This window comes from Schistocerca gregaria, chromosome 3 (assembly GCF_023897955.1).
Source record: "Schistocerca gregaria isolate iqSchGreg1 chromosome 3, iqSchGreg1.2, whole genome shotgun sequence".
NCBI classification, from domain to species: domain Eukaryota; kingdom Metazoa; phylum Arthropoda; class Insecta; order Orthoptera; family Acrididae; genus Schistocerca; species Schistocerca gregaria.
Window position 1 is genome coordinate 753,552,016 of NC_064922.1, and position 19,994 is coordinate 753,572,009.

General features: G+C 42.9%; 1 protein-coding gene across 3 annotated transcripts in view; it reads left to right on the forward strand.

Moving 5' to 3' along the window:
* The first annotated feature begins 6,055 nt into the window (after positions 1-6,055).
* Positions 6,056-19,994, forward strand: part of LOC126353927 (cationic amino acid transporter 3) — a 356,276-nt gene continuing 342,337 nt past the window's right edge. The window contains exon 1 of one of the 3 annotated variants that reach the window (XM_050003182.1): positions 6,056-6,245. The gene's annotated coding sequence lies outside the window, so the exon portion shown is untranslated. Of the gene's footprint in view, positions 6,335-19,994 lie in introns of all 3 variants that reach the window. The other 2 variants (XM_050003183.1, XM_050003185.1) reach the window with 2 other exon arrangements.

Sequence of the window (19,994 nt, forward strand, 5' to 3'; positions counted from 1 at the left end):
GTGAGTGGTTATTACACGTTGACTCTGAACGTAGACGGTGGTCGTATTATTGTGAGCCGCGCGGGATTAGCCGAGCGGTCTTAGGCGCTGCAGTCATGGACTGTGCGGCTGGTCCTGGCGGAGGTTCGAGGCCTCCCTCGGGCATGGGTGTTTGTGTTTGTCCTTAGGGACTGATGACCTTAGCAGTTAAATCTAATAAGATTTGACACATATTTAAGTTTAAATTTATTATTGTGACTGGATCGTGTATAAGCATATAATAATTTAAATTTTTCTGAGTCTTTTTTGTATTTTGCCTCATTAATTTTTTCTGACTGTCTTGTCAAGCTCTCTGTAGGATAGAACTGAGTGTTTTATCTTTGTTCAATGTCGGTTTATTTTGCAGTGGAATAATTTAGTAATTATTCCAAGAAATTGTTTCTACATTTAAGTGTTGGAGTCCCAGTTGCTTATCGTCATATGCTTCTTAGCTGTACGAGGATAGATCATTTAAATATGCACTAGTCAGCAAGAACATTATGACCACCTACCCAATAGGCGTTATTTCCACCTTTGGCACGGATGACAGCGGCGACGCGTCGTGGCATCGAACCAATGAGGTCTTGGTATGTCTCTGGAGGGAGTTGGCACCACATTTACACACACAAATCACCTGGTAAATTCCGGGGAGGGCGGGGGGGGGGGGGGCGATGAGCTCTGACGCCACGTTCAATCACGCTCCAGATGTGTTCAAATCTGGCCGGTTGGCAGCGCATTCTTCAATTGGAAATCGCCACTGTGCTCCTTGAACCACTCCTTCATATTCCTGGCTTTGTGACATGGTGCATTATCTTGTTGAAAAATACCACTGCCATCGGCAAACATGACCGTCATGAAGAGCTGTGCGATAGTCCTTGAATGTGATTTTGCCTTGCGCGAGCGCCACTGGACCCCAAGATGCCCACGTGGATGTTCCCCAGAGTATAATGGAGTCGCCAGTTTGTCTTCGTCCCATGCTGCAGGTGTCAAGTAGCTGTTCCCCTGGAAGACGACGGATTCGCGCCCTCCCATCGGCATGATGAAGAAGGTATCGGGATTCATCAGACCATGCACCGTACTGCCACTGCACTAATGTCCAGCGCCGATGGTCACGTGCCCACTTCGGTCTGTTCGGCTCACTGTGTGTTCAGTCACACTTGTGTTCCGCCCAGTATTAAAATCTGCTGGCCGCAGTGGCCGAGCGGTTCTAGGCGCTTCAATCCGGAACCGCGCCTGCTCGACCTGTTCAGGAGGTTTCGTTGGCCAGTTGATTGGTCACTTCTAGTCCCGTCATACCGCACATGTGGTCGATTGGAGACGAGTCCGGAGATCGTGTTGGTCAGAAAAACTGTTGCACGTCTTGCAGAGACGTTGAGTTTCATGGGCAGTGTGTGGGTGAACATTATCCTTTTGGAACAACGTCACCTTCCTGTTGCAAGCCGTCCGTGGAGGCCGAGCGGTTCTAGGCGCGTCAGGCCGGAACCGCGCTGCTGCTACGGTCGCAGGTTCGAATCCTGCCTCGGGCATGGATGTGTGTGATGTCCTTAGGCTAGTTAGGTTTAAGTAGTTCTAAGTTCTAGGGGACTGATGACCTCAGATGTTAAGTCCCATAGTACTCATAGTCGTTTGAACCATTTTGAACCATTAAAATCTGATGTTATTCCGCCACAGTCTGTCCTGCTTTACCAGTCAGTATGGCGTACGACGTCTGACATCTGTGATGAGTGGTGGCCTCCCAACCCCAAGACATTTGGACTTGATTTCATCTCGGTTTATCCACGTGCTGAAGACGTTCGCCACAGCACTCCTCGAACAATCGACGAGTTGTGGAGTTTCCGAAATGCTCACGCCGAGGCTCCGGGCCATCACAACCTGCCCTCGGCCAAACTCGGAAAGACCGCACACCTTGACGCTGCTATCACCTGGACGGGTTTACATCGCTAACAGGTCGGTGTTCATAATGTCTGGCTGATTAGTGTACATGGTGTGTTGTAATTTATATCGGAAACTGATGGTTGAGAGTATCTGACTATAGAAGAGATAACATTCCAGTAAACGTGGCTCTACTAATGAGACGTTTGTGAGATAACTGCAAATGTGTGGTTACGAGGCGTCACTGAATTCAGTATGAAGTATTGGTCTAGTTAGAGCAAACGTATTTGAAATGTAAATAATTCCTGTTTGCTGTGCTCCAATTTCAATAGTGATCTATGGTTGGGGCATGATGGTTCACTGGCGCAGTTTGTTGCTAATGTAATGCGGTCCGAGATGGGCAGTTCGGGTAGGCCTGTAGCATAGCTTCCAAGATCACTTCACCTCTGCATTTTTCTGTCTCGAGGTCATCTCATAAATGAAATGTAGAGCACTCTCCTTAATAAGGTGGAAGAACTGGATCAGCTAGTGGTACAGCCGTTCCAAGATTTACAGGATGGTCAGGGGTTGCTTGAGAGACTTAATAATTCGCTACAGAGTCGAGCCCAGGTGTTGATGTTCAGTAAATATGCTGAGGTAACATTGTATTTTTCCTAAGGTAGCCCGTGGGCGACACTTGTGCCAAGTTAGATTGGAAGTTGCCTACCTAATGGCTTCCAGGGGCAAAAGGAATTTTATTTTCAGTATTTCATACATCATAAATAGTCACGAAACATAAAAAAATAATACCCTGACATAATTTATGAAATGTTCATCACAATGAGACAGGTATTACAGTTATAAAATGTGTGTATGAAGCGTGGCTATAAAATAACGGGACTGGTGCTGTCACAGAATAAGTACGCATGTTGAAATGTTCAAATGTGTGTGAAATCTTATGGGACTTAACTGCTAAGGTCATCAGTCCATAAGCTTACACACTACTTAACCTAAATTATCCTAAGGACAAACACACACACCCATGCCCGAGGGAGGACTCGAACCTCCGCCGGGACCAGCCGCACAGTCAGTGACTGCAGCGCCTTAGACCGAAGTACGCTTGCTCCAAAGTGAACTGCCAATAGCTGTAAAGCGTAGAGCCTTCTCAGTTTCCCTGGTGTCTGTAGTCAAATCAGTGATCAGCATGGTCGTGGCCTTTAGTTGTGTAGGAGCTGTTATCTCGTTTTGAAAAAAATAAAAAATAAAAAAAAGATACGTGTAACGATAGTCGCAACGAAGTGCAGTGAAGTTTCACGTGAAACCTGAAAATCTACCACTGAAACCTATCTTTTGTTGAAAGAAGTGTATGGCAAAAACTGTTTATCATCTATGCGTGGGTTTTGACTGGTTCGTGTGTTTCAGGATGACCGAAAATATGTTGATGGCGATTCACGCCCGTGACGTCCTTCAACATCAAAAACAGATGAAAATATCGAAAAAGTAGATAATCTGATTCGATCTGACCAACGGTCGAGTATTCGATCGATTGCTCAAACTGCAGGTATTGACAAAGAAAGTGTAAGGCAAATTTTACATAACCAATTCAACATGGAAAATTGTGGGAGAAACTGGTGCCGCAAATTCTCACGGTCGAGCAAAAACAAATTCACGAAAATGTTTCTACTGGCACTTTGAATATCACAAAAATGATCCAAATTTCTTGGAACGAGTGATAGGGCATGAAAAATCTTGGTTTTTCACTAATAATCCAAAGACTAAACTCCAATCCATGCACTGAAAGGGTCCAACTTCACCGAGAGCAAAAAAAGCTTGAATGAGCAGATCAAGATTCAAAGAGATGATGATTGCTTTTCGCGATGTTCGTGGAATTTTGTGTCTTTACTGGGTTCTTGGAGGCCAGATTATTAATCTACATTCATACATTGAGGTTCTTGCTCAACTCCATGAGAAAATAAGGAAAAAACTACCCGAATTGTGGAACAACAATACATGGGTTCTGCACCAAGCCAACGCACCGGCTCACGCCGCATTGTCTGGTAATAGATTTCTAGTGAAGTACCGCATCCCAGTGTTAGACCATCCATCTTATTCGCTTGACCCAGCATGCAGCAACATCTGCATGGAAAGGAACGAATGGCCGCGCGGAATTAGCCGAGCGGTCTTAGGCGCTGCAGTCATGGACTGTGCGGCTGGTCCCGGCGTAGGTTCGAGTCCTCCCTCGGGCATGGGTGTGTGTGTTTGTCCTTAGGATAATTTAGGTTAAGTAGTGTGTAAGCTTAGGAACTGATGACCATAGCAGTTAAGTTCCATAAGATTTCACACACATTTGAACATTTTGAAATACAATTCTTTACAGCAATACTCACTTCATCTTATAACCGCACCTCGTACGCACTGAGGCGGCATAGCTGAACGTGTGCAAATACTCAGACAGCATTCATCCAGTATTTGAGAAGGAGAGCACTTTCTGATTTGCAACAAACTTTACACAGAATTTCAAACCTTTACTTAATTTTTTCTCTGTGACAGCGACCTCAAAATGAAAGGAAAAAGATTTATCACTTACTACGTTTTCGCTGTTCATGCAATAAGACTGCCGCATCAGTCATGGCGTTCAGTTCTTTTTTCTTACTAACTATATTTGCGACACATTATGCAGGCAGTGTCCACATGTAGCCGGCCGCAGTGGCCGAGCGGTTCTAGGCGCTACAGTCTGGAACCGCGTGACCACTAAGGTCGCAGGTTCGAATCCTGCCTCGGGCATGGATGTGTGTGATGTCCTTAGGTTAGTTAGGTTTAAGTAGTTCTAAGTTCTAGGGGACTGATGACCTCCGATGTTAAGTCCCATAGTGCTCAGAGCCATTTTGTCCACATGTAGCACTCAATGTGCTTGCAAAACTATATCAGTATACGACACTTCATGAGACGTAGTGTCATAAACACTGAGCTCGTGAAAAACTAGCTTCTGCTTAAAACGTAACGCCTGTTACAGAGTGTATACTCACCCAGTGCTTTATAATGAGAGCGCTTAGCGACTTCCAATAAACTGTAAACAAGATTTTCTTTCTCGCTTACATGCGTAACGTCAAATATGCGATACGTAACTCACGTGTAGTAATCGGAAATTTAAGGCTCCTTTATATGTGGAAATCCGATTCTTTAAAGAATTAGGTGTTTACTGGTGAAATATCCGCTTAGAAAAATTTATGAATTACTGTGCTGGTAAACCCTTTACGTTATTTGATTTTCAAACAGCTGAGCAAAACTGAACGTACTCAGACATTACTCCCTTTACTTATTCTGATCAACACTAAACTGACACACAATATTTTTAGCGCAACGCAATCTGGCTTTCAATAATCCCTACAAAAGAATTGCCCTCACTAACAATAATCTATACCTTTCATGAATCACTTACCTCACAAAAATATTAATTACTCGAACTACTGCAATACAGGGAGCGCCATTACTGCCGCTAAATAAAAGATTCTAACATACTGAAGGCACTAACTACTGATCGGCATAGTTAGCAAATGAAAGATTTTGATAGAGAACAAACAATGTATTTACGTTAATAATATTCAAAAAAATATATATCATATATATAAGTTCATGATATCAAGTATTACAAATTTACTCTTTCTGATGGACACACGTCCAGATCGTCCGCTCTCAAAATTCTGCTCTCTCCCCACAACCACCACTGCTGGCGGCTCTAATCGGAAAGTTATAGCTGCTTTATACGTAAAAGTCCGATTCTTTAAAGAATTAGGTGTTTTCTGGTTTGTACTAACTAGGACAATATGTCACGCTGAGATGTGAGACTACAGGTAACCACACTTTCGCAGCTGCCTCGCGGACCCATGTTTAATGGGATGGCTTTTTTTTTGTTTTACCGTACATTTGTACCCGCGTCAGTTTTCATTGTTAATTAAGATACGCCTAGTATGACAGGAAGAACGGTGGATACAATATTTCCTGTGTTACACCTGTAACTCTGCCACCTTCTTACAGAATGGAACGATTTTCGACAAAGCGATTGCAAGACTATGCAAAGGCGTGAAATCTGGCACGCCGCTGAACACTCTCACAGGACGTGAGTCGGCGTAGGCGTGAAACCGTGTGGTGAACGGCTGTGGCCGCCGATGGTGGCAGGGAATGCCCCGAAGAGAACGTCACAACGGCGACAGTAGCGCCGCCACCCCGAGGCGGACGCGCGTCGAAGCGGCCGACTGTGTTCGGCGCTGTCCTCGCGAACAGTGCGGTTGTGGCTCGTGCACCTGTCTGTTGTCCCGTGCCATCCTGTGAGCGTGTGCAGCGGCCGCCGACGCAGCCACAGCCGGAACCAGCAACAGGTGGGTACCCTACCCACCACCCGAGACGCCGCCGCAGCAGTACGGCTGGCGCTTCCCGGAACCCGCCGATCGCGAGCAGTCGGCCACCGGTAGGTGGACGCGTTTGCAACTGTAAACTGGGAGATGCAAAGTGTTTACTCGTAGGTGTCGACCAGTCCCTCTTACAGTGTGACCGCGCCGTCTTCCCTCCCCTGGTTGCGGTGACAGACTGATCTGTAGTCTACTCCTTGGTCTAGGTTGCAAAGTTACGCTTTGGTTGCGAGTTGGCGAACCGAACGAATGCGATTAAGAAATAAAGATTTTGGTAACAGATGAATGTGTTTCGTACCCCGATGCACACGTTCGTCGCAGGTGAAATTTGCTCTAATTTAGTACACGTGATTTTGACGAAACGTGAACTCTGGTTTGTGACTGGCTCAGCAATTGTAGATTTCATTAGCAATATATCACAACCAAAATTCGCTCAAATTTTGATTTCTTCTACGTAAATTCTTAAAATGCATGGTAAATTAAGAATTGATGTATTACGTAATTGATAAATAGTATTTTGGTGCATACTACGCACCTGTACCGTACTTAAACTATGGAAACAAGGGAAAAGGTGGTCACTATTTAACTTATACCTAGTGCTTTATCCTTTTATCTGCACTCGAAAACTGAATCCAAAATTCTGTTTTGAATGTGGGCCACAGAAAGTTTCCTAGCCCTCACGTATTCCTTCGTCTGCCTTAGCGACGTGTGACGTCCAATTTACCAAACGTAACATCCTAGTATTTTTGCCACCACTATGTTTCAGGTCTGCTTTTTTAGGTGTATTTCTGCCTCAGGGCTCTCAAATGGTATCATTACCGGTTTCGACTTATTACAATGTTGTCAACATCAGATCTGTTCCAAAAGGAGGAAAAGGTGGCAGCAAACTACTAGGAAACTAAATACTGTACAGAACTACACGTACCTGAAGACATCTGATAAATCGGTAACAAATTGAAATTGGTAATTATACTACTGACTGGAGATTAAAGGAAAAAAGAAAAAAAATCGATGTTTAGTTTAAGGCAATATGCCTACTGGGTGTAAGGTCATGGTTTGTATTTATCATTATTTGATGGTTGTATTTAACTTCACAATTACTTCATTCCATGTGTAAGAGATTATAATATGATTAACCTGTAACAAGGAAGAATATAAATAAGCACTAGTCTCCTGCATTTGTTGACAGTTGGATAGAACCTCAAAGCGTTACATAGACATTCTTGTCAGAGTTTATGAACTCTTATAAAATATTGCGTCATCTGTTTTCTGGAAAGAAATTCTACATACATGGGAATCGTTCCATGCAAATTCGATAAGTGACGTAGTTACAGTAACACATGTAACACCAGTGATTGCGAAACGCTTTTTAACGAATCCGTTAAGAAATCATTCCAGAAGTCCTCTTAGGATGTGGAAATGTTCTTAATATAATTTTTTCGTTCTTTCGCTTGTTTCGAGCTGTTAATTTAAAAAAAATCCTAGTACGCAGCGTTGATGATGGATATACTAAAGCTAATCCTAGATAGCGTTTACTCCGGCGCTCCACCCGCTTATACTTTTCAAAACTTTTGCACATGGTAAATACGTATCGATACTGGCCGTGTGTAAACAATGGAACAATCAGATCGCCAACTACCTAGCGCTTTTTGTTTCTAAACACTGCTCTTCACATTGAATGTGTTGTTGTTCTGCAAACATAAATGATACATACATAAAACGTTATACTAATAAGAGTGACCATTTTTCATTGTTTGCGGTAACTGGGCTTACGACTGGCCCCACTCAAACTGAGCTAATGTGGAATTTTTTTCTTTGTCATTTATTCACCCAGATTCGATATGTGAATTCTATCGTAAGCTCTATAGAGTTTCTCAGACAATCTAAAAAGATTTTGTAGTCAAGTTAATATATGTGAAGAATAAGACGTTTCATTTTTAATGTTAATGATTGGAAACAGAGAACGTTCTAGTGGATAAAATGTGTACTTTGTTTATTGGAATTGGGATAAGAATAAGGGTGTGCCTTGGAAGAAGATTGTGTATTAACGAAATCACGTGGTGGAGGAAAGGCCCCCAAGAAATTAATTCGGCAGTGACATCAGAAAATAGTGCATAATAGTTTTGTTTCTGAGTTCGACTATAGGGAGTTACTGAACGATGTCCTTTCTGTCAGTGTGTTAAACAATAGGCGTCTTATAAAAAGAATTGCCGATTCAGTGTATATTTTACTTTGGTCACAAGCGTTACTGAAAATAATGGTACCAGATTGTAAGAATACATGCACATTATGCGTATTTGGACTTCGACCTAATAGGACAATAGCCTGATTTATGACACAAGTGAAACTTTGGTGACAGATTACGGGCCGGAGTTCTGGGCAAGAACGTCGTTAGACACACACAGCTTTCGTGTCTCACGCTAGTGTGAAAAACTACTTCTATTAAAGTTACTTTGACTTTGCCAACGTTAACATTAGCTCAGAATTTTCACATATTATGCAGTTTTTGAGTTATTTATGTATCCTGTATATAGTTTCATAAAAAAACTTTATGAAGTGGAGCGTATAAATTAAACAAACCTTCGTTTTAATATAATTACATACAGATAGTATGGGTATGTTAACTGCTACAGAATTCTATGGCTTAGAGTATTATACTAAGAAGATATGGCTATTTTGTTAGAGAAGGAAGGGCATCGCCTGCTACAAAGGCGGGCCCTCTAAATGCAGACGAAACGTAAAATTCTAATAGCACTCCGTACAGTTTCACTGTTAGGAAACTAAAAATCGTAATTTATCCACAAAAAAGATGGCCAGACAGCCGCTTGTAGCAGCTGTGAAAGAATACTTAAATTGCTTCTGTAGGGAGACGGCGATTACAAGTTTTATACGTACTGCAGAACCTCAGACACTGAGGAAGTTCTGAACTGATAGGCCCTGGAGGAGATTTATTTACAAATTTCTGATAACCAATTTGTTAAAACGTTATCATTGGAGTGCAGTGATAAAGACACTGTTTGTATATAAAAAAATAAAGGTTGCAAAAAGAAATTGCGATCAAGACGGAAATAATTTTTTGTAATACAACTAGTTTCAGCGTGAAATACAGGAGTTGCAGTGTGATATACAGGAGTTGGTCTGTTCCGTACATTCTTGAGCCCCACCAGTCTTCCACCCTCCATAGTGACGTAAAAGTAAGAATTTTTTTCCGTCGTGTCAATCGATGGTCCTGCGTTCCACCCGGGAAGCACCATGATGCAATCACTGGCCATTAGCGCTGTGTACATGCGGACTACAGGGTGAGTATCCTTTTAAAGACCTTAGCGCCGCGTAAGGTTTAAATTTCCGTAGGATTCAGTTGATACGACGAAAAACATCAATAGAAAAGGACTTTATTCAGTAACATTCTTTAACACCCGCGCAGCAATTTCATTCAGACATGTTTAGAGTTGTACTCAGTATACGATGTGAATCTAGATTTGGTTATCAGTTTTAATTGGCAGGGAAGGTCTGTGGATACTACTTTGTTTTTTGAGTTTTATATTTCTTGTTAATAACTTCGTAAGAAGTATTCTGTGAATACTACTACTGTTTTATTGAGTTGCATATTTTAGAATAACTGCTTGACACATTCGGCACAACTCAATGATAGCCTGCCTCTATTATTTCCACATCAAGTAATAAGACATATTCGGTGAGTGCACTAAATTGACATAGAGAGGGTACCAAATATGTACACACATTACAGAAAATAAACTGTGTTAATATGACGACATTTCTGGAATGTCGTGATTACTGGTGGCCTTATAAATTTACTGCAGCCTCTTCGACCGCTCCAGATAATCTCCTGCACTTCAGATTTTGGCGAACGGGCACATTTTGTCAGTGACCTCACTACAATAACTCCATAAACGGTTTAAATTTTTTCTTGAAGCTCTGTCGGTGTGCTTGGTGCCATACGGTATGTAAGAGTGGTAGTCGAACCACGGACCGCATGCGGCCGGAATAAAGTATTCGTGCGACCCGCGGTTCTCAGTATTGTGATAGCTAACATCTAACAGCCGAAGTAGACAAAACCATGAACTGATCTTAAGAAGTTCTTAAGAGCGTAATTTTCCTGTTTAGTAACAAAAAACTACTCGGAGACAGTATTTTAAGATGTACTTAATTGTAATTGATCGTGTACGCCGCCGTGAGCTAAGTAAATTTGACCTCTTACCTCAGAGGCAGATGGTAAGCAATCGCGCCCATCGCGGAATTAGATGTGAGACGGGGATTGTTCTTACTGTTCAGACAACTCAGCTGTATGGGATAGTTGCTGTGGTATAAATTTCGGATGGGAGTAACTCGGGTTCGTGAGTGCGCATTGTAGAAAAGTTCATTTTCAAATGCGCAGTGCTGCGTGTTAGAGTGCATGCAGTATGGTGTAGTTATCGGCACTCGTTGTTGACGTAAGTCACCATTCCAAGTCCAACTACCAGCAGTTATGTTGTTCAGTGTTTTTGAAATACGTTAAGTTTGTATTTTCTGCAACTTTAGATGTTTGTAAAAATAGTTGACTCTCCATCCAGGAAGTCAATTCTCTTCCGGCCGTACGTTGGCGTTAGTGAAGAGCGTGCTTTCAGTGCTAAGTGCTGCACTTCACTGGCAACCCTGCTATTGGATCTGGGCTTCACTGCGGTGTCAACGTGAGATGGAATATGGAACTGAATTAAGGCTGTTGTAATAAATACAACGCTGTGAGTAGACGAGAAATGACATTCAAAACATTTAATAAAAATTTGTGTGCTTGTCTCATCATGCATAGTCCATTTAAATACAAATACAATTACTGGTATTAATCAGTTAAACATCCTCTCACGCAGGTAAAACAGCAGCACTTCGTCAGTCGATGACAGTCGCACCGCTTTGGGATCGCTGAGGTCGGCAGCAATCTGAAACAGAGAAAAATAGACATAGTGCCCAGTTGATGCTAACTCTCAACGATCAGTAGCTATTTAGGCGCCAGCGACCATCTATTCACGCCATTACCGTAGGTAGTCTATTGGGAACTCATAACATACTAATGTAGGTAGGTTAAAATTGAGATCGGTACCTATATGGTCACGGTTTCCGCACCGTAATATCAGTATTGGCTCTTAAGCAAAGCTGTTCGATGACCACTAGTATAAAACTTTCATTACTGTTCCAGACAGCTAACTGTACTCAGTCGACAGAATGTTGCCCAAACACAAGCGCAACTTCTCGTCTCAGCTGGGGTCTTGGAAAATACTTACAGATCTACACTGATCAACCAGAACATTATGACCACCTACTATGGACATAAATCCGTCCAGGTGGCAGCAGCGTCATCTGGCGAGGAATGGCTGCTTGTCAGACACATGCACAGTACATGTAGTGTCCATTAAGCGGGTTGACCGTGTGTAGGATGGGATGGCCCGATTTCAGTTCTACCGAGGGCAACTTGTGATGGACCGGAGACTCAGCATGAGCTTCTCGGAAACTGCACGACTTGACAAGTACTCCAGCAGTGCTGTGATGAGTGTCTTCAACACGTGGCGAAAACTTAGTGAAACCGCGTCCAGACTTTGCAGACTGTGCCCCCCTCCCCACTACAGATGTCGGAGGCTGGGCAACTTGGGAAACAGGACAGGCGGCGAACTTCGGCCGAAATAACATTTAACATCAGACTGTAAAGCTGGGCAGAGTACTCGCACAAGTGTGTGTGTGTGTGTGTGTGTGTGTGTGTGTGTAAACACACACGGTGCACCAAATACTCTTAACGATGGGCGTCCGTAGCCAATGGCCCATGCATGTGCCAGTGTTAACATTACGACATCGGAAACTACGAATGAGCACGTGACCATCGGCCCTGGACATTGGCGCAATGGCAGAGCGTTTCGGCGTCTGATGAATTCCTGTATTTCATCATTCGAATGGAAGGGTGCAAATCCATCTTCCAAGGGAACAACTCCTTGTCACCTGTACTGCGGGATGGAGACAAGGTGGCGGTGGCTACATTATGCTCTGTGGAACATTCACGTGGTAATCCTCGAGTCCAGTTGACCTCGAGCAAGACACAGCGCCCTTCAAGGAATATCGTACATTGGTTGCAGACCAAAGCCAGGATTGTGATGGAGTGGTTCGAGAAACACTGTGACGAGTTCCAATTGATGTGCTGATCCCCCAGCTCGCCAGATCTGAACCCGATTGAACACATCGGGGATGTGATTGAATTTACGGAAATTAGGTGACTTGTGCGAACTCCGTCAAAGTGATCTACCAAGGCCTCACTGCTTCTATGGCATGACGCGTCGCCGCTGTTGTCCATGCCAAAGGTGGACATAGCGGCTGTTAGGTAGGTGTTCACAATGTTCTGGTTGATCAGTGTACATTAGCACCTCAACTGTAATGTCGTGGTACGGAGTCTGCAGACTGTGCTCCATCCAATTAGAAGGAAAACTATGCATCCCCACAAAGCCTATTTACTGTTCCCTCTAAAAGAACGGTCCGATTAAACACCCAGATGACAGTCCTAAACAGACAACAAATTCTCATCAGCTGAGTTGCTTTTTTTTTTTTAAGATCTAGTGGCACACATGTACATAGTACATGTTGAGGAAGCCATCGAATTTCTCTTGCATACATAAGTACTCGAACGATTTTGGCTCTGTCGCAGACTCCCAGAAAATTATTATAGTGGCAATCCCCAGTCCTGAGTGAGTCAAATACCACAACTGGAACCCCCTCCCACTACAACCCACTATCAGATTTCGAACAGCCCATCTTTGCTTCATGCCATTGAAAATACGTATAACACGCACACTGAGTGTTTGACCATACATAGGAAGGAGGGCGTGTGGAGAAGAATGATAAAGCAAATAACCTAATAAACATAGGTCTGTAAAGCAACTGTTTCCCCGATACGGCCAAACTTCCTATCTGTATGGTTGTATGTACCTTTATTTCCTGCAGCGCAATCTAGTCGTCGATTTGGATGATCTTTATGGTACATGCATGATGGTGTACCGGCTGTTCGGGAATACGCAGCACGAATCTTAAAAAGCAAGTGCATTGGTCGTTAATCGTAAATACCGTGGAGTGGCAGGTCCCCCGACTTGAATGTCGGATTTAAAAGAAAAACAAAACCTTTCGTTTCATTTTGGGTGGTTTTCAATGCTTTTGGAACGCGCCTGGCAGTCTTAAACGTGTACGGGTAGAGATGAGATGTAGTGAAACCCGATTTCACACGAATGGTGGTGTCAGTTTCATTTTCGTAATATGTAGTTGGATATCCCGGACAAAAAAGTTTGCTTTGTGTCGACGGAAGGCGTCTGTTTTCCGTTGCACACAAAATGATTTTTAAAGCGGAATTTTACATACCCATTCGATAGACCGGTCCCATATTAACATAGAGCGACATTATTTTTATCGTTACGTACTAAGGATGCCTAAATTTTTTGTAACGTGGATATCTAAGGTTGGGGGGGGGGGGGGGGGGTCGGTGAACCCACTAGTATTAAAATGGTCTATCGATAAAAAGTTAACTTTCAAAACGTTTATGTATTTTAATTAAGGCGGTCACCTATAAATGTGGGTAATAGTTACAAATATTACGATGAGTCAAAATTGGTATATTACTCTACGAAATATGCGTTGATGTATTACACAAATTACTGAGTTCTCAACTTCAAGGCAGTTCTTTGTGAATGTGTGTTACGTACATCATTTACACTTTCCTCAGTATTGTTTTGATTTACTCGCATTGTTGTACTTATGGTTCTTTGTTTCAGGTTCTTTCTCCTCCCGTCTTTGATTTTCTTTTACAGAATACAATCATTGACGGAACAATTAGGTTAGTAATTCTACTACCAGTGGTTTCACTAGTTCCAACTTAACTCGCAGAAGAAAAAGTTTCCGTTTGTTTCTTCCCATTCCATCTTGGATGTTGCTGGGTGAATTTTATGGTTACATTGATAGCACAGATATCGGAGAGACTGAAATACTGATAGAGGCCATCTTTTCTTTACTCTCTTAGCAGATGTATACAGGAGTCATTTGATCAATGGTACCAATTCCACCTTTAGTGGAATCATAATATGCATTTATTTGGGTTTTATTCTTCTCTTCCTTCAGTGCCTTTATCTTAATGCATTGTTGATCAATCAGGGAGTTTACTGGGTTTTGTTTTACTATGTAAGATACCAAAGTAACTAGTGGCCCACCTGTTGATCAATCTGTGAACAGAACGTTGACAATATAGCTCCCGATTCTTCATTATGTCTGAAATGTAGTTCCTGTTTGACTGAAGATTTCCTTCTTGTAGTCCTAGTTTTACTTCTCCGCCTATGTGTAGTATCATTTCATAGAAACATTTCGACCAGTATTTTCACAGCCACTACCAGATGTTTCACGACAGCTGCTAAACCTCGTTTTTCCTTAGACAAACTCTGTACTTTACCTGCATAGGGCTCCATATTCATTGCATCTGACATCATGCATACAAGAATGCTGTTACAGCCCAGTTTCTCCTTCATGTGTATACTCTAAGCAAGCTGAGACTCTCATGTTTTATACAGTAATTGTTTTGTCATTACACCTAATGATTCCAGTAAGTTCCTTGAAACGTTCTCTTGCTATAATAGCCTTGTAAACACCCCGACGCGTCAGGTGTGACCAGATACCGTGTACACTGAGGAATTGTCCTTATTTGCACCCACAAGTATCTTTATTCCTATAAAGCCACACAATTGTTTCTCGTTAGTTGAAGTAACATTTATCCTAACTGCCTCTTCATTTGAATTTTTTACTATAACATGACAGGTGTAAAAAGTAACTCAGACTTACCCAGGAGAATGGCAAACACCGCTTGGAGTTACTTTTGCCCCCCCCCTCTCCCTTACTTTATTTGCAATAAACCACCTAGGTACTCTCGGCTCTGTGATTATATACTTTCTTCCAGACTTGGCCACAATCACATCCTGATGGTCACTACCTGAAGCTACATTATCTTCATCTTTAACATCCACATCACTTTCACGACCTGAATCATACTCCATAACATCCTCATTTTGACTTTCACTCCCTGACTTAGAACCGTCTGAAATTTCATTCAGAATTCTTTTGAATGATTTTACGTATTCTGAGATATTTGAGTCTCGATGTAAACAGCAGGGAACTAAACTAACTCACAGGAAGTATACAAGACGACGATAGCTGAATATCAACAACAATCGCTTCCTCTGAAAATAAAATGATTGTTGAGAATATCAAGAACCCCATTCAACATGCAACATACTTACACTGCTATGGAGGTGGGAATAAAAAAACGTCACATAGAAAATTTTTCTGCAGCATGGAAACGTAAGGGGGAGGGGCGGTACTGAACCCGTATTAGAAGTTTCACCTTTTGTTCATTTCAAAGGTGCAGCTTTCTATAAAATTTATTAACACTAAGATTTCAGGCAACATTCAATAAACAATAACGCAAAGGGGAAAATGTTGTATGACCTTCATGCGGTCAGAGACTAAGGAACATAAATAGTTATGGTTCAACGAACCTGTACTCCCCTCCCCCCTCCCTCCTTCCTCACCTCCCCCCTTCCCTCCTCCCCCGCTTAGGCGTCATAGGGTTAACAGGGACAATAAAACACGAAGAACAACCAGTACTACCGCAGCGACGCCCTGACGTGCAATACCACACGAACTCCTCTCCTGTGCTAACCCGTCTACTGCCGCACCTGGTGCCACAGAAGTTATTCGCTGATGTCTTAACGTATGCCCGATCATCCTGTCCTTTCTTCTTGTAAATGTTTCCAATATCTTCTTTTCCTCGCCGCTTCTGCGGGATAACCACCCCATCGGTCCATCTAATTCATGCTTCCTGTGTTACTGTTCCCGTTAACGTACATCGATAAAACGACTATCGCAATACTCTAAAATGGGACCGCTCTATCTAATGGACTCGTAAAATCCCGCTTTAGAAATCATTTTGTTTCTAATGGGAAACAAATGGACGCTTTCCGTCAACGGACATCGTAGGTAAGGCGTGATAAGCAGTGTTCGTTTGAGCTCAATAATAATAATAATAATAATAATAATAATAATAATAATAATAATGTGTGTTTTTATTTTTCTGTCAACTTACCACTTCGTTCAACTCTGAAATGTTTGTTAATGTGCAAAAATAGCACTATTTTCCGTATTTTGAATTTTCCCTTAACTGTTAAGAGCCCAGTAACTGCCTGAGTAAGGCAGTTCAGATCGGAGAAAGGGAAGGCATATCACTGCCATGCCTAGTAGTCCACTGTGCTGTTCAAACTAATCTTAAACGTATGATGGTTTTCAGATACAATGAACTTAAACTGCCAGTCCAGATGAAACCGTTATCCATACGAAGAAATGCTCTTGTAACACGTTCCTAAACTGCCTATACTCTTACAGTACAGCGGCCTTTGCTCGAGCTACCTTCAACACTATCTGATTGAGAGCACTGGCACTGAGTCGCACAACTCTTCCGCTATTTTATTTGCGGAGTCAAGTCTTCCGCACGCACTCGCACTCGTTATTGCGCTGGGAAATAAAGACTGTACTTTAGTACGTCGCGCTAATAACCCCCTTGTAGGGGTACTCGCGATATTCGGGTTTGAAACCGAGGCGTCAGCAGGAGTTTCGCATGCGTACAGCCATTACTCAGACTTGCTTTGCCGAAGACGGGGCCGTCCGCGCGTGTGTGGTCTCCACAATGGGGCTCGGCGTAGCCACAGATAGCACAGCCGTCGTGCACATTTCTTATCGCCTGCTTTTGTCGACCAGCCTGTTACACACGAACCGAAAGTACTTCGGGGACTGACTGGATAAAGGTTTTTCTGTTTGGCTTGTTCACTGCTTCTACCAGGGAACAAACCTCGGTTAGACTGCAAATAAAATACCGGAACAAGTGACGCGAATTTATTACAAAAGCCGCAAAACTACTCCTTCGTATTACATCTCCACATAGAAACTATACAGATTGCAGCATTTCCGTATTTCTTAACGAACTGAGAGATTCTTCCTGCCTAAAATATTGCCGCCTGTGACTGGTGACAGCGTATTACGTTTACGTTTATTTATTGTTGACTACATGAGTAACTGAATTGACCGTTATTAATATTACATTTTTGTAACAAGTAGCTCTACACCACCCGGTTAGCCGTGCGGTCTAAACGCATTGGTTTCTGGGCGAGAAGGCGTGCCGGTCCCCAGCACGAATCCACCAGCGGATTAGTGTCGAGGTCAGGTGTACCAGCCAGCCTGAGGATGGTTTTTAAGGCGGTTTTCCTTCTACTTGGGCGAATGCGGGCTGGTTCCCCTTATCCCGCCTCAGTTACACTGTGTCAGCGGTTGGTGCGCAAACACTTTCTGCACGTACATGTACACCATAATTACATTGGGGTTATACTAGTCTAGTGTGGGACGTTCCCGGGCGGTCCACTGGGGGCCGAACCGTACAATAACCCGGGGTTCGCTGTGGGACAGCGTTGGGGTGAGTGGACTGCTGTAGCCTGTTGTGGAGTTGTGTACCACTGCGGGCTACGGCAGGGACGAAGCCTCTTCATCGTTTCTAGGTCCCTAGTTCCGTACAATACAAGCAGCATAAAACCATTGTTAATTCTTAAAACACTTATTGTGTTTTGGCCACCTTAAGAAATTAATAAAAACTTAGAAATAACTTTAGATTGAGCAAGTCGAAGTTTAAGATTATTTGGTTAGGAAGCGAACAAGAAAGAAAATGACAAAATGTGTAACATTCCTCGATGAGTGCCACTGTCGATACTAGGGCATAACTAGTACACTTCGAGCCACTCGCCTCTGGGTGGGATATTGACTTTTAATTCTACTGGTTGACTGACCGTAGGGAAGCATCTGAAACTTAACGTGAAAACGCTGCCTTTAATCTACCACGCTGTTCTAATTTCTGTTTTGTTCTAATTTCTAGTCTGTTCTGATGTAATCTAAGTCTATGCATTCTCTGGTAGCCAAGTCACTTTTCTCACTTGCATGAAAAGATGCAAAGTACTTGAAGCGAAGTCTGGGTTAGAAGACAGACGTTCCAAAAGGTCCCATTTCAATTGACGCAGCAGTTCTCATTAGCTGGGCAGTGAGCGTCAAAACGTTGTCGTTAACAACACGACACCGATATGAATGGCTCTTTCAGTTTCATAATGTCTCATCTCATTAGATTGCGGGTGACTGTTCCATACACCAAAACATCCACAAAAAGGACGTCGTACTGCTTTCTTGACTGTGAGATCCCGAGGGGTCGTTCAGCTGCCTAATTGGAAAGGGTTCAGTGTCAGTACATCCACCAACCGCTAACTTATTGTTGGTTGGTATGTTTTCTTATAACATATCTTCTAATGCAGCCACGAAATACTCAGAATGTCACCCTCTGACAAAAGAGCGGAGGGGCTTTTCTTCCGCCACAGTGGCGTATTTCCACACTGTATGAAAGGTTTCTTGTGTGTGTGTGTGTGTGTGTGTGTGTGTGTGTGTGTGTGAGTGAAAGAGAGATTTTGGCTTTGATGGCCGGGAGATCATCTGGGATTGTTCGGGCACCTAGTGAAAGTCTTTTTAGTTGACGCCGCTTCGGCGAGTTGCTTGTCGATGATGATGATGATGATGATGATGATGATGATGATGATGATGATGATGATACACCCAGCCCTCGAGCGAATAAAATTTGACCCGGCCGGGAATGGAGACTGGAGCCGCTACGTGACAGTCGGCTACGCTGATCACTCAACTACGGAGGCGGACGGCTTCAACATAGGAAACCCGTAATGGTCACGAGCTGTCAGTACCATGTATCTCCTTCTGCGTCGTAACGGGAACAAAGGCAAGAGAAGCACCGATCTGTTGAGTTTTGTTGTTCTCGGGAGTGACTTTGGAAACATAACGAGGACAGAACTTGTGGTATCCTAATTCTTTGGTTACTGTCTCATTCAAAACACTGACAGAAAAGTGGGGAAACTTGTCAGACAGTTGAGATATCGTGGCACGGTAATTTTCGTGACTTTTTCTTCCATTTTATGTACCATCCAGCTGCTGACTAAAGGCGGAGTGCCACTTCCGTCACTGTCGGGAGCACGTATCCTTCCACTCTTAAACAAACGATACACCATTTACGCACGCCACCGCACGTCACATTCAGCTTATATTCAACAAAAATGTCGCGACAGATTTCGCAATGACTGCCAACGGTTTTGAATTTTTTTGCCACTAAAAACCATATTAATGGATGCATTTCACGATTGGCAGTATTTTCAATATTTAACTTTTAGGGGGTACGAGAAATAATGTTGCTTTCTCGCTGTTGCACCTCTACGCACACTGGCCTGCTGCTTGCCACAGTTCCGTTTACCCATAAATTCTTGCTACCATTAAAAAAAAAAAATCATTGCTTGGAAACTTTTAGGAGCATTGTGATTTGATGATGGCTGTTTAGCAACTCTGTTATTTTGTTAGGCCATAAATAAATGTTTGGCCGCCTTCTTTCGCTCGTAGAAGTTCTTCCCACGTATGGATCAGCATTGCAGTATCAACAGTTTTATCTGCTTCATTGATTCGTGAATGAAGTGTAACCACTCGTTAATCAGTCTGTAGCATTATAAGACAGTAAAAGGAAAGCTGAAGTTTTAAGTTTCGCGTTTAACAAATCATTCGCACAGTAGAGTCGTA